This window comes from Drosophila obscura, unplaced genomic scaffold, assembly GCF_018151105.1.
Source record: "Drosophila obscura isolate BZ-5 IFL unplaced genomic scaffold, ASM1815110v1 contig_87, whole genome shotgun sequence".
In the NCBI taxonomy this organism is placed as follows: Eukaryota; Metazoa; Arthropoda; class Insecta; order Diptera; family Drosophilidae; genus Drosophila; species Drosophila obscura.
The window spans coordinates 1,749,494-1,762,164 of record NW_024542880.1 but is presented as its reverse complement, the minus strand read 5'-3'; the positions used below and the strand labels follow the sequence as shown (position 1 = coordinate 1,762,164).

The following is a 12,671-nucleotide window of genomic DNA, read 5'->3' as shown; positions in this document are numbered from 1 at the left end:
AGAGTGAGGTCAATAACCTCTTGACGGTTTTTTATGGTGAAAGTGGGGTCATTACCCCGATTACCAATAATTAGGTTGGAGTTTAGGATGAAGCTGAAAAGTGACTCACCCCTTACATTTGTAATCGAGCTCCCCCATTGGGTGTGTTGAGCGTTGGCATCGCATCCTATTAATAGGCTTGCATCCGACCTCTCGCTGTCGCTGGCTATCTTGCGAACAAGGTCACTGGGAGGATCGCTTTCCTCGTGAGCCATGTAGGACGACACCAGGTTCAGGCGTGGCCCTTGTAGCTCTAGGCTAGCCGCCGTGTTGTCGCCATTGCCCAAACAAGCCATTGGTCCAACAAAAGAGACATCGTCGAGACCAGCCAGTTCATGCACCGGTCTGGAGACTACCACCCAAGTGTTCCGCCAGAGCTACAAAACTACTCTACCCACGTCCAACGCCTCCCCGATCATCGCCCACATAAGCGATTACTACCGGAGCATCGATCCGTCAAGCACATTTGACAAACCCATCCTTCCGAAAAACCCAAATCAAACCTTTGACCCCGGAGCCACCGAACCCACCGAAGTCGACCCAGAACTACCGACGGATCCTTGGCCACCCGACAGCACCGCAGATTCGAGAATGCCTGGACAAATAACTACCAAAGAAAACTGCCGAGAAAACCATCGTCATATGGGATAATCGACCCACCAAGCACCAACTACACCAACTACAAAGCACCCAGAACAGCAGAAAAGCCACGATCACAGCAGCAGTAGAAAATATAACGTTACCGACGCCACGCTAAAGTGACGAGATTAACAGTGACGAATCCGGAGACTCGGCACAAGCCAAAGGACAGGATAGCCCGGAAAAAGGCGAACCTCAGCACCCGCCAAGCGACGCCACAAATCTCTCCATCACCCACCCGGAAGAAAGGGGGGTGTAACGAACCATGGATCATATGGTTCGTCACAGGCAGTCAATCAGTCATCGCAGGCAAGGCAGTCCATCGGCCATCGAGAGAGAGTAGCAGCCAGGCAAATAACAAACACGCGAGTAAAACCACCATACGCGGCGTAGAACAATTAAAAATAACATAATATATAACATAACCGGGCAGAATATTAATACGGAAAAATAAAGAAACTTATTAAAATTAAAAGAACCAAAAAGTGTTGTGATTTCTATTTCAGTTTCTGGCAAAGTTCCTGGTTTTCCCGATAAAGTCCTCGTGAATTATAAATAACTTGTAATTCAGGACCCTGGACAGACTGATGCATACCTCAGCCTGAGATAGGACCTTACACCACTTACCACGCCCCACAATTATTGTCACCCAATAATCAAAAGTTAGCAATAAGCAATTATTCCCGGGTCTGAGGTGCGATCGCCAACTGCATAAAAGGGCCAAGATCAGCCGAAAGATTAGGCAGACCATCAGCCCGAACACAAGACATAGGCAGTCCATCAGCCCGAACGCAGGACACTGCACTAGGCAGTCCCTCAGTCACACACCCAAGACACTGCACTACGCAGTCCACCAGCGCACCATACAACTACAAGCCAGAGTATTAACGTAAAGGACTAAGTGAATGGAAAAAATACTGAATAAAACCAATGTTTAGAGTGAGGACGGCGCTGGCGGGGCAACAGCTCTGTGGGCATTCCAGCCACACCACTGTTAGCAATCCAGCTACGCAAGCTGTTGCCCTCGCTCTCGCTCTCACGCTTAAGAGCTTTTTTCCCCCGGTGACGCGCTCTCGAGCGCATATTCACCACGCTTGCGCTCCCGGCCACGCTCACGCTCCCGCTCTCGCCTCCGACAGCCCTCGGCAGCTTGAGTACCACTGATCTTATTAATGCGCTTCTTCACCGACAAGCAAACGGCCGGCTTTTGCACGCGAAACATACATATAATAACATATCCATAATGCCCTACACCTACATACGCATTAAGTATACGTTAAGCACTTGACATATTCATAACCACACCCACACCCATACACGTTATGTATATGCCCAGCACTCACCCTACACCCATGTATTCGCATCTATACGAAATAAGATAAACATGTAAGAAGATACCCCAACAGCTGAATAAACAACGCATGATTCGTCCATACCGAAATCAACAGGAAGTCCCATGCAACCCAAAACTCGGGAATGCAATAGAACGTCGCTGACCAATACGTTATCAGCTCGTTCCCACACTCCACACTATGACTAATTCAGAATCAGTCCCACACTCCAATAGAAGGGAGAACTCTTGTAAACAAGTGAGTTCTCAAGATGAAAGCTGACACCAATCACCAGCTGCGGCTATCTGTTTCATCCAAGCCGACGCATCTCCCAAGCCTTCCACACATAAGCCAACGCATCGCTTATCAGCCGCTCTCACCAAAGCAACGCCTCTCACAACCGAAGCTTCGCCTCTCTCAGCCGAAGCCATCATCATTAAATTACGAAGACGAAATATCAGCCGAAGCCGAAAGCTTAAGGAGATAAGCTTTAAGCTTCCCAACAGAGGTCTCGAGATCAATAACTCGAGAACAAGAAGACAGTTCCGCTTGAGACTTTCTAACATTGAGTTGGGGAATTCATTATCATATCCTATGTTCTATTTTATAAGTTTGTAACGAACCATGGTTCTACCCATGGTTCGTTGCAAGCAACTCCCACCGCGACACCTCCACGGTAGGCAGTAAACTAAAATATGCAGAACAGAAGAACCATGGCTCTAGCCACGGTTCTCCACCAATAGCGGTGTGTCAGCACCCCGGAAATAGAATAGTCTTAAGCAACGCACGCAATTACTAAAATTAAGAACTCTCGATCAGCGAAAACCACAGCACAAAATTCTCGGTCACCCACTTCTTGGCGATATTTCGCAACCACTCGGCCTCGAAACATCGACCCAAATTCAGATGTCACCTCCGCGATGCTGAGGTAGCAAAAACCCAATTCCCAACTGCAGCCCGCACCTACTGCGATGCAGCCTCAGCTAAAAACACTCTCATCAAAACACACTGACCCACTAAGAAATTGTCAACGAAGCACCAAGCTTCGACCTAATTACCACACCCTACAATTATTATTACCTAATAACCTTAAGTCAGCAAGAATTAATTATTTCCGGGTCTCAGGTGCGATCGCCAGCTGCATAAAAGGGCCAAGATCGGCCGAAAGAGTAGGCAGTCCATCAGCCCGAACACAAGATACAGGCAGTCCATCAGCCCGAACACAAGATACAGGCAGTCCATCAGCCCAAGCACAAGACACTGTACTACGCAGTCCCTCAGTCACACACCCAAGACACTGCACTAGGCAGTCCCTCAGTCACACACCCAAGACACTGCACTACGCAGTCCACCAGCGCACCATTCAACCACGAGTTGAAGCAGCAGAATTTAAGTGAATGAGGAAAGTGAATGAAAAGAAACCAGAATACTAAATAAAAACCAAGAACAATCCAACAAAACCGTCGCCTCATCATTTCTCGCTGCCTACTACATTCTTTTACGAGCCAGCCCGACACCTGAAGTCACCTACAAACTACAAATTGTCTTGTAGCGGACCCTGGACAGACTGAATGCTTACCTCAGCCCGAAATAGGACCTCACAAGTTCGGTTAAATAAAATATCTTTTTAAAAACCTACTTGTGAACTCGGGAATTCTTATTGGCGCAGCCGGTAGGATTTACAAACACTAACGTTATTGTTCCGGTACTAATCTATTAGAAGCAATCTAAACGACTAGATTGCTGGTGATTAGCGAAGCGAGTTAGACAAAGTGAATCCGCCAAAAACCTAGGTGCAACGCAGCACACAAACGTTAAACAAAACAATAATTGTGTAACCCAAAATCGCAACGATTATATAAATTACCAACAGAAACGATTTAAATAAATCAACAAGTAAATAATCCATTGAGTGAAACACGTGAAGTGAACTACAAATCAAAATGGCATTACCACCTGCAATCCTTAGTGAAATTCACCTAAATCAAGCACTACTGTCAATTCGACAAGTGCCAGCCTCTGACGGATCAGCTGGAAAGCTGAGCTCCTTCATTAAACGCGTTGAGTACATACATGAACTGTACTCGACGCAAGACGCCAGACAGTCACGATTACTGTTTGGAGCAGTTGAGGTGCAGCTGACCGAAGAAGCACAACGACTCTCACAAATGGTGCAACCTAACACCTGGATGGAACTGAAGAATGCTCTGATAGACGAATTCAAGGACCACACCCTACGAAGAACTTCTGCGACAAATCTATTTCACAAAATTCAATGGAAGTCTTCGTAAGTTTGTAGAAGATCGAGAAACTAAAGTCCTTGTAGTTACCAATAAGCTAGCTTTAAAAAACAGTGCAGCCGACACCCTGATCTATCACAACGCATAAAATAATACAATTAAAGATGTAATATCGCGTAAACTCCCCGATAGGACATTTATGACCTTAGTCCGAAAAGACATAACAACACTGTCTAAACTTTAAAAAGCCGCTCAAGAAGAAGGCTTATACGAAGCTAAGATAGAAAATAAGAATACCAATAAAGATCAGCATAAACCTCAGCAGTCCGCTCAGAAGAATAATGGGAATTATTACCCAAACTTTAGTAATAATACACAACAGGCTCAGAATCCATTTGGTTCAGGTACATCTAGACACAATAATAACAATCCTGGATTGCAACAGGAGTTTCGTAACTCCTTGAATAAAGGTCAAGCACAGAATCCAGCTAATTATCAAATGAATCAGAACCAAGCTAGTGGCAGCAGGCCCAATCAACATACCAAAAGGATTAGGGAAAGTCAAAGCGACCAGATGAAAATGGATGTAAATTTTCATCAAACAGCCTCGGAAGAAACCGAGGGGGATCCTATATAAACATAAAATTAAATAACAAAATACTTAGAGGTATCGTGGATTCGGTATCATCTATAAACATCATAAAAGAAAACATTCCGAATGCCCCCATAAATATAGAAAACCTCAAGGTCCTAACCATCAACGGACCAGTTAAGCTAACCAAAAGTATAGTTAGGCCCCCCAACAAAGTCTGTCCCAGTGAGCAGAAGTTCTACCTGTATAACTTCTCGGACAACTACGATATCCTTCTAGGAAGAGAATATCTGATGGCTAGCAAAGCCATAATTAATTACAGTGACAATACTGTAAGGCTAGGAGAAAGAACATTCCCAATCATTATTAGTGGAGAAGCAATTGAAGAGGTTAAGATGCAAAGATACATCTTCGGAAGAAGATATTATCGCACAGAAGTGCCTTAACTCATCCTCAGAAGGGGATCAATACTTCACTTCCGCTATCGATAATGAACTAAGGGAATGTCACGAGCTAAGGCTTGAGCATCTGAACGATGAAGAGAAAGAAAAATTGAAGAAGGTGTTGTATGAATTCAGCGATGTGCAGTACAGAGATGGTGACAATTTGACCTTCACAAGTACTGTCAAACATCCGATTCAAACGCAACACGAAGATCCGGTATACAGAAAGCCATACAAGTATGCCCAAATACATGACGAAGAAGTCAATAAGCAAATCAAAGAAATGATTGAGCAAGGAATAATTCGTAAATCGAAATCGCCTTACTGCTCCCCCATTTCAATGATTCCGAAGAAGATAGACGCTTCCGGAAAACAGAAGTACAGGTTAGTTGTAGACTATAGAGGTCTCAACGAGATAACCATAAAGAATAAGTTTCCAACTACCAGAATGGATGAAATCCTAGACAAATTAGGAAAATGCCAATACTTCACCACAATCGATTTGGCAAAAGGTTTCCATCAAATCCCAATGGAACCTAACTCGATCGCGAAAACCGCTTTCTCTACCAAACATGGTCATTACGAGTATACTCGAATGCCATTTGGGCTAACCAACGCCCCTGCCACATTCCAAAGATGCATGAACGATCTTTTGGAAGACTTAATTTTCACAGACTGTTTGGTGTACTTAGACGACATAATAATTTTCTCCACTTCATTGGATGAACACCTTCTGTCTCTAAGAAAAGTCTTTGGCAAGCTGAGAGACGCAAACCTCAAGCTACAAATGGATAAGTGTGAGTTTCTGAAGAAAGAAACTGAGTTCCTAGGTCATATAGTTACACCCGAAGGAATAGTGCCAAATCCTAACAAGATCATAGCCATCACAGGGTTTCCCATCCCCGAAACCACGAAACAAATCAAGTCATTCTTAGGACTATGCGGATTTTACAGGAAGTTCATTCCTAATTTCGCCAACATAGCCAAGCCTATGACGCTCAAATTAAAGAAACGAGCAACAATAGATCCTAAAGAAGAGAAATATGTCGAGGCATTTGAGAGACTAAAAGTACTCATCACCTCACACCCAATTCTCGTGTATCCAGACTTTAACAAAATGTTTTCTGTTACTACCGACGCTAGTAACATGGCTAGCGGTGCAGTCTTATCGCAAGACCATAAACCGATCTGCTACGCCAGCCGAACGCTGAACGAACATGAGATCAATTATTCCGCTATCGAGAAAGAACTGTTAGCAATTGTTTGGGCCACTAATTATTTCCGATCATACTTGTTCGGAAGAACATTCGAAATACTTAGCGACCATAAGCCCTTAGTATGGTTAAACAACCTCAAAGAACCAAACATGAAACTACAAAGGTGGAAGATCAAATTAAACGAATTCGACTTCAAAATCAAATATCTACCTGGCAAAGAAAACCATGTAGCTGACGCCCTTTCCCGAGTTAAAGTTAATGAAAATCTACTCGGAGAAGTCTCTGACAGTGCAGGCGCCACAGTACACAGTGCGCAAGAAGACAATCACAATCATATCCCCATTACAGAACGACCAATCAACTATTTCAATCGTCAGATTGAGTTGATCAAGGGAGATGAATATAAAGTAACTACACAACACTATTTCCATAAATTGATTATCAAAATCACATACAAGGAAATGACCAACACCTTGGCTAAAGAACTCATTAAGGAATATCTATATACCAAAAAGAGTGCATTATATTTCCATAACGAGACTGATTTCCCAATTTTCCAGCAAGCGTATTTAGAAATTATCAGTCCAAACAATTTCACAAAAGTTATGAAATCAAGTTAAAAACTCATAGACATACCCAATTACGCAGAATTCAAAGAATTGATAATGAAAAACCACAAAGAATTACTTCACCCTGGAATAGAGAAAACCATCAATTGGTTTAAGGGAAAACACTACTACCCGGACCACCAAAAATTGGTACAAAATATAATAAACGAATGCACAACGTGTAATATTGCCAAGACCGAGCATAGAAACACCAAGTTGTCATTTGAAGTAACACCGGAAGTCTTAAACATCCGAGAACGTTACGTAATTGACTTCTATCTGATAGGTAACCAACAGTTCTTATCATGTATCGATATATACTCAAAATTCGCTACACTAATAGAAGTGAACAGTCGTGACTGGTTAGAAACCAAAAGGGCGATACTAAAAGTCTTTAATGAAATGGGAAAACCCCAAGAAATTAAAGCCGACAAAGATTCAGCCTTTATGTGCGCAGCATTGCAAGCATGGCTTATCTCGGAAGATGTCAAGATCCTAATCACATCCAGTAAAAATGGAATATCAGACGTTGAAAGATTCCATAAAACAGTGAACGAAAATTTGAGGATCATATCCAGTGAGAATGACCCCGAAAACAAGTACACTAAATTTGAACTAATAATATAAAACTACCAACAGAACACCTGCAGATATATTCATATACGCAGGAAGTCCAGAGTACGACACTCAACTGAACAAGGTGAATCAGATAACCCAGTTGAACCAAAGTCGTAACGACTTTGAAGTAGACACTAGGTTTAGAAAATCACCTCTAGTGAAGTCCAAAATAACTAACCCTTTCAAAAAGACGGGTGAAATAACCAAAATAGATGAAAAACATTACGAAGAAAAGAATAGGGGAAGAAAGATAATACATTACAAAAACAAATATAAAAAGAAAATTAATATTAGCAAATACGATAATTCCAGGCCGCCCATCGAATCAGAAGTTATCGATCAACGGCAACATAATTAAAATCATCGTCATCATGCCATTAATGGTCCTTACAACAGTAGGACAACATATTGAAATAGATCCGATCGAGTCCAGAAACGGATACCTCATATTTAAAACGGGATCAATCGACCTCCCGATTAACTATGAATACCATTACTTAACAGTTAATGTAACAAAAACTGAAGAAACCTATCAAAACCTTCTGGTAATGGCCAATAAATTTGAAAACGTAATCCAAGTAAAATACCTAGTAGATAAATTAAATAGGGAAATAAATGGCTTAAAAATTGCTAAACGCAACAAGAGAGGCCTAATAAATATCGTAGGTACCGCCTATAAATACTTATTTGGCACACTAGATCAAGAAGACAAGAAAGAATTAGAACAGAGAATAGAAAATCTCGCCACACATAGCATCCAAGGTTAGGTTAGGTTGAGGCGGCTGTCGGGATTGTCAGAGACCCGATACACCTAGGCCGGTTTCGGCCCGCATGATACCGCATATACGTTCCCTTCTCCCTCGTGAGACCCTATGTTATCCATTATCCCATCCGGATGCCCTTATGAAGCCTGCGATCCGTCTGGGACTGATTTTAGACAAGTCCGAAATGTCAATTAGAAAAGGAGCGCCCAAGTATTGCAGTCTCCTTCTACTGAGAGCCGGACAGGAGCAGAACAGGTGTTCCACAGTCTCCTCCTCGTCCTCATCTCTACAGCTTCGACAGAAGTCGTTATATGGGGCGCCCAGCCTGTTTGCATGTGTGCCTATTAGCCAGTGTCCCGTAAGGGAGCGTATGACTGAGCTGCACCTACTCATCGGTGCGCTTCCTAATAATGTTAGGCCATGTTTGCCGAGTTATGCGACATAGTGACACGGTTTGCCATCTGTCATTTATTAATCGCTTAAAATGTTCTTTTATTTTGAGCTTGCAGGTGGCCATTGGCATACGAATATCCTCCTTATCATGGAGAAGGGGGATTGTTGTACCAGCTCTGGCCAGCTCGTCCGCTATACAGTTGCCTTCAAAGTCCTGGTGGCCCGGGACCCATATTAGGCTGATGACGAACTGATAAGCCATCTCATGAAGAGATTTGCGACAGTTTGCCACGGTAGCCGAGCTTGTTGTTATCGCATTCAGCGATTTGATCGCAGCTTGGCTGTCACTGTAGATATTTATATGAGTTGCCGCAGGGGCTAGTTCCTGAAGACAGCTCAAAGCTTCCTTGATCGCTATGACTTCCGCTTGGAAGACACTGCAGTGATCCGGGAGCCTGAAGGATTGTCTTATGTTCAGCTGTTCGGAGTAGATTCCTCCTCCGACCTTGTCGTCCAGCTTTGAGCCATCAGTAAAGATTCGAATGGCTCCCTTTGGTCCAGGTGGTCCCTCAAGCCAGATGTTTCTGTGAGGGATGATTGTTTCGAAGGGGGTATCTGTATACTCCCTCGGAACGCAGAAGTCCGTTTTTGTGGGGACGATTTTGTTTCCATTTAGGATGGACGCATGGCCGGTGTGATGTGACACCCATTGGTCAGAGTCTCTAAGACGGATTGCTGCCATTTCTGCCTGCTCCTTACCTGCAAGGTCAAGGCTCTGCAGGCATAGGATAGCATTTAGCGCATCCGTTGGTGTGGTGCTCAGAGCTCCACTGATGCATAGGGCTGCAGTGCGCTGCACCTTGCCCAGTTGTTTAGTGATGGTCCTTTTCGATAGGGCAGGCCACCACACTGCGACTCCGTAGAGTAGTATTGGTCTTACTATTGCTAGGTATATCCCTTGGACTATTCTTGGGTTCATGCCCCATTTTAGTCCAATGGCCTTCTTGCAAGTGTAGAGGGCTATCGTAGCCTTCTTCACTCTGTCTTTGATGCTCAGGTTCCAGCTAAGCTTTTTGTCAATTACCAACTCTAAGTAACTGGCACTGTCGCTGAAGGAGAGCCTGCATCCGTTTAGTATTGGGGGGTTGATAGACGGGATTTCGTATTTGGTTGTAAACAATACAAGTTCCGTTTTAGAGGGATTATCTCCCAGTCCACGCGACTCTGTCCATTCTGACAGTCGCGCGAGCTTTGCGGTCATTAGATCGCAAAGTGTTTGAGGGAATTTTCCCGAGAAGATAATGGCAACGTCGTCCGCGTATGCCACCACTTTACAGCCCCCCCTTCCAGGTCGCACAGAATCTTGTTGACTGCTATGTTCCATAGAAGGGGGGACAGGACACCACCTTGCGGGGTGCCTCTGTTGACATACCTTGACCGAGCAGACGATCCCATTGATGAAGTCACCGTCCTGCATGTAAGCAATTGATCAATGAGCATCACCATGTGACGATCCACTCCCAGGTCAGTCAGGGCCTCCGTGATGGCCTTTGGTATGGCGTTGTTAAAAGCTCCCTCGATATCTAGGAACGCTTTTAAGGAGTATTCTTTGACGTGTAGGGTTTTCTCTACCGTCGAGATTACTTCATGGAGTGCCATTTCCGTGGATTTTCCTTTTCGGTAGGCATGTTTTGCGCATGACAGCCACTTCGGATTTATGGTTGTTCTCAGCTGCAGCCCGACTAGTCTCTCTGCATTTTATTAACTTTAAGCAAAACCAAGCAGCTGTCTGAGCAGTGTAACCGTACGGAATGCAGTGCACACCTCTGGTCACACAGCTGGTCGCTGGAAGAATATATGAAATTTTTTGCTAGCAAACAGTTTTTGGATCTGATTACTAGGCTTAAAGAGTGAATACATACAAAAGTATCAGAGACCTAGTCCAGAAGTTAAAAATACAATTAAAATTCCCACAAAAAGACAAACCACGGAATCACGGAAAACGAATCACTATCTACAGTTCCTTTGACAAACGTCGGTCATTGTACGTAATTGTGGCGTACCATTGTGGTAATTTAGTTTCATTTATATTAATTGAAACCTACACAGGTATGTACATAAATACATATACAAGCATATATCAAAATATTACAAATAAATGTAACTTCGTTAAAAGAAGAAACAAAAACTATAAAAAAACGAGAAGAAACGTGTGAGTCGCTTCTGGGGACGCGACTCTACTTATACCCGTACTCAGTCAGTATATACATTTTTGAGCATACGATTTTTTAGAATTTTAAAATTAAAAAAAACATTTTTTTGCTACATCTGCTATCTACATCTATATCTACATTGTATATTATACATCTAACACGTAGATTGTACATGTAATATTTAGATTCTACATCTCCTCCGCTAGGGGTTGCTCGCGCACTGAACAAGACAGAGTGTGCGAGCAAGAAATGAGAGAATGAGTAGCGTGACTCTGTCAGGTGGGGCGGGGGAAGCAACTGAAAAAGATTTTCTTCATTCTGGCTATAATTATGATTCAGATTCGGCAATCTGGTAGATATGATCATTCTCTACGATACTGCGTCTTAAGTTTTAGCGTATCTTTAAAATTGTGCCTACTAATATTAAGTACACAAAGAAAACACAACAAACCTCCATTTTCAGACAAAAATACGCTAAAACAAGTAACATAACCAAGAAGAGACAAAAATTATTTTTAATACTACACCAACATTAAGCCTAGTACTCAGATCCAAAAACTGTTTGCCAGCAAACAAATGTCATATATTCTTCGAGCGGCCAGTTTGTGACCAGAGGTGTGCACTGCATTCCGAACGGTTACACTGCTCAGACCGCTACTTGGTTTTGTTTAAAGTTAATAAAATGCACTTCTTCGGCTGGGGTCGCTCTTCCCCAGGCATATCCTGGGCTCCCCATTATTTTACTGGCAAGGTAATGTGTCTGACTATCAGCAGCAGCGGATGGCGATGCCTCCCGTGCCCGTGAAAAGAATACTTGTTTTATATTTATGAAAACTAATGAAAATAATAAATTATAATATCCATATAATTGTCATTCATATAACACTGCATTAATTAGATTCTATTTGTCTTCATTATTAAAATATTTCATTTGGTTTTGTGGCTGCAATGTTGCTTCGTGTTTGCTGGCAAAATATATCACATTGATATAATTTTCGAGGTGGGTCTAAACATACCAAAAAAACAAGCAAATACTTCGGATACTCTTCCGGTATATACCGACCTGAGTACTGCCTTCCGTCACTAACCATACAGTACTAACACTAACCATACAGGACCTGGGACAGAAAACTCAGCTGCGACACGTTCGGTGTATGAACTGGCACATCTATATACTGTATGGTTAGTGCTTCCGTACAGAGCCTAGAAAACAGTTTTTGCCGTAAAAAATTTCTTATCGGTTTCATACGAATATCAACCCTGATTCTGTTCGCGAGGTGTTTTTTCGAATCTGAGTACTAGGCTCAAGCCTTTTTTTACGTTTTATAATGCTCTGATCCATTACCCTACTCGACAAAATCCAACTTTTTTTTCCTCAAGGATCCAAACCGAGTTTTTCTGATATACATATATGGGACTTTAAATTTTTTTTAAGAATTATCGTTTTTTTCTATGGCAAAACTTTTTTTGAAGAATTTTTGAATTCTGGTATTTTTTTGTAAAGCTTTTTTCAGGGGTAGCGCTTCTTTTTTTCACATAACTCTAGTATCTTATGTCTGGTTATAAAGAACTTT

The 12,671-nt window shown here is 42.6% G+C and overlaps 1 pseudogene; it reads right to left on the bottom strand.

The window, feature by feature from the left end:
- Positions 1–8,602: 8,602 nt before the first annotated feature.
- Positions 8,603–11,554, bottom strand: LOC121405248 (annotated as a pseudogene).
- Between the last annotated feature and the right edge of the window lie 1,117 nt (positions 11,555–12,671).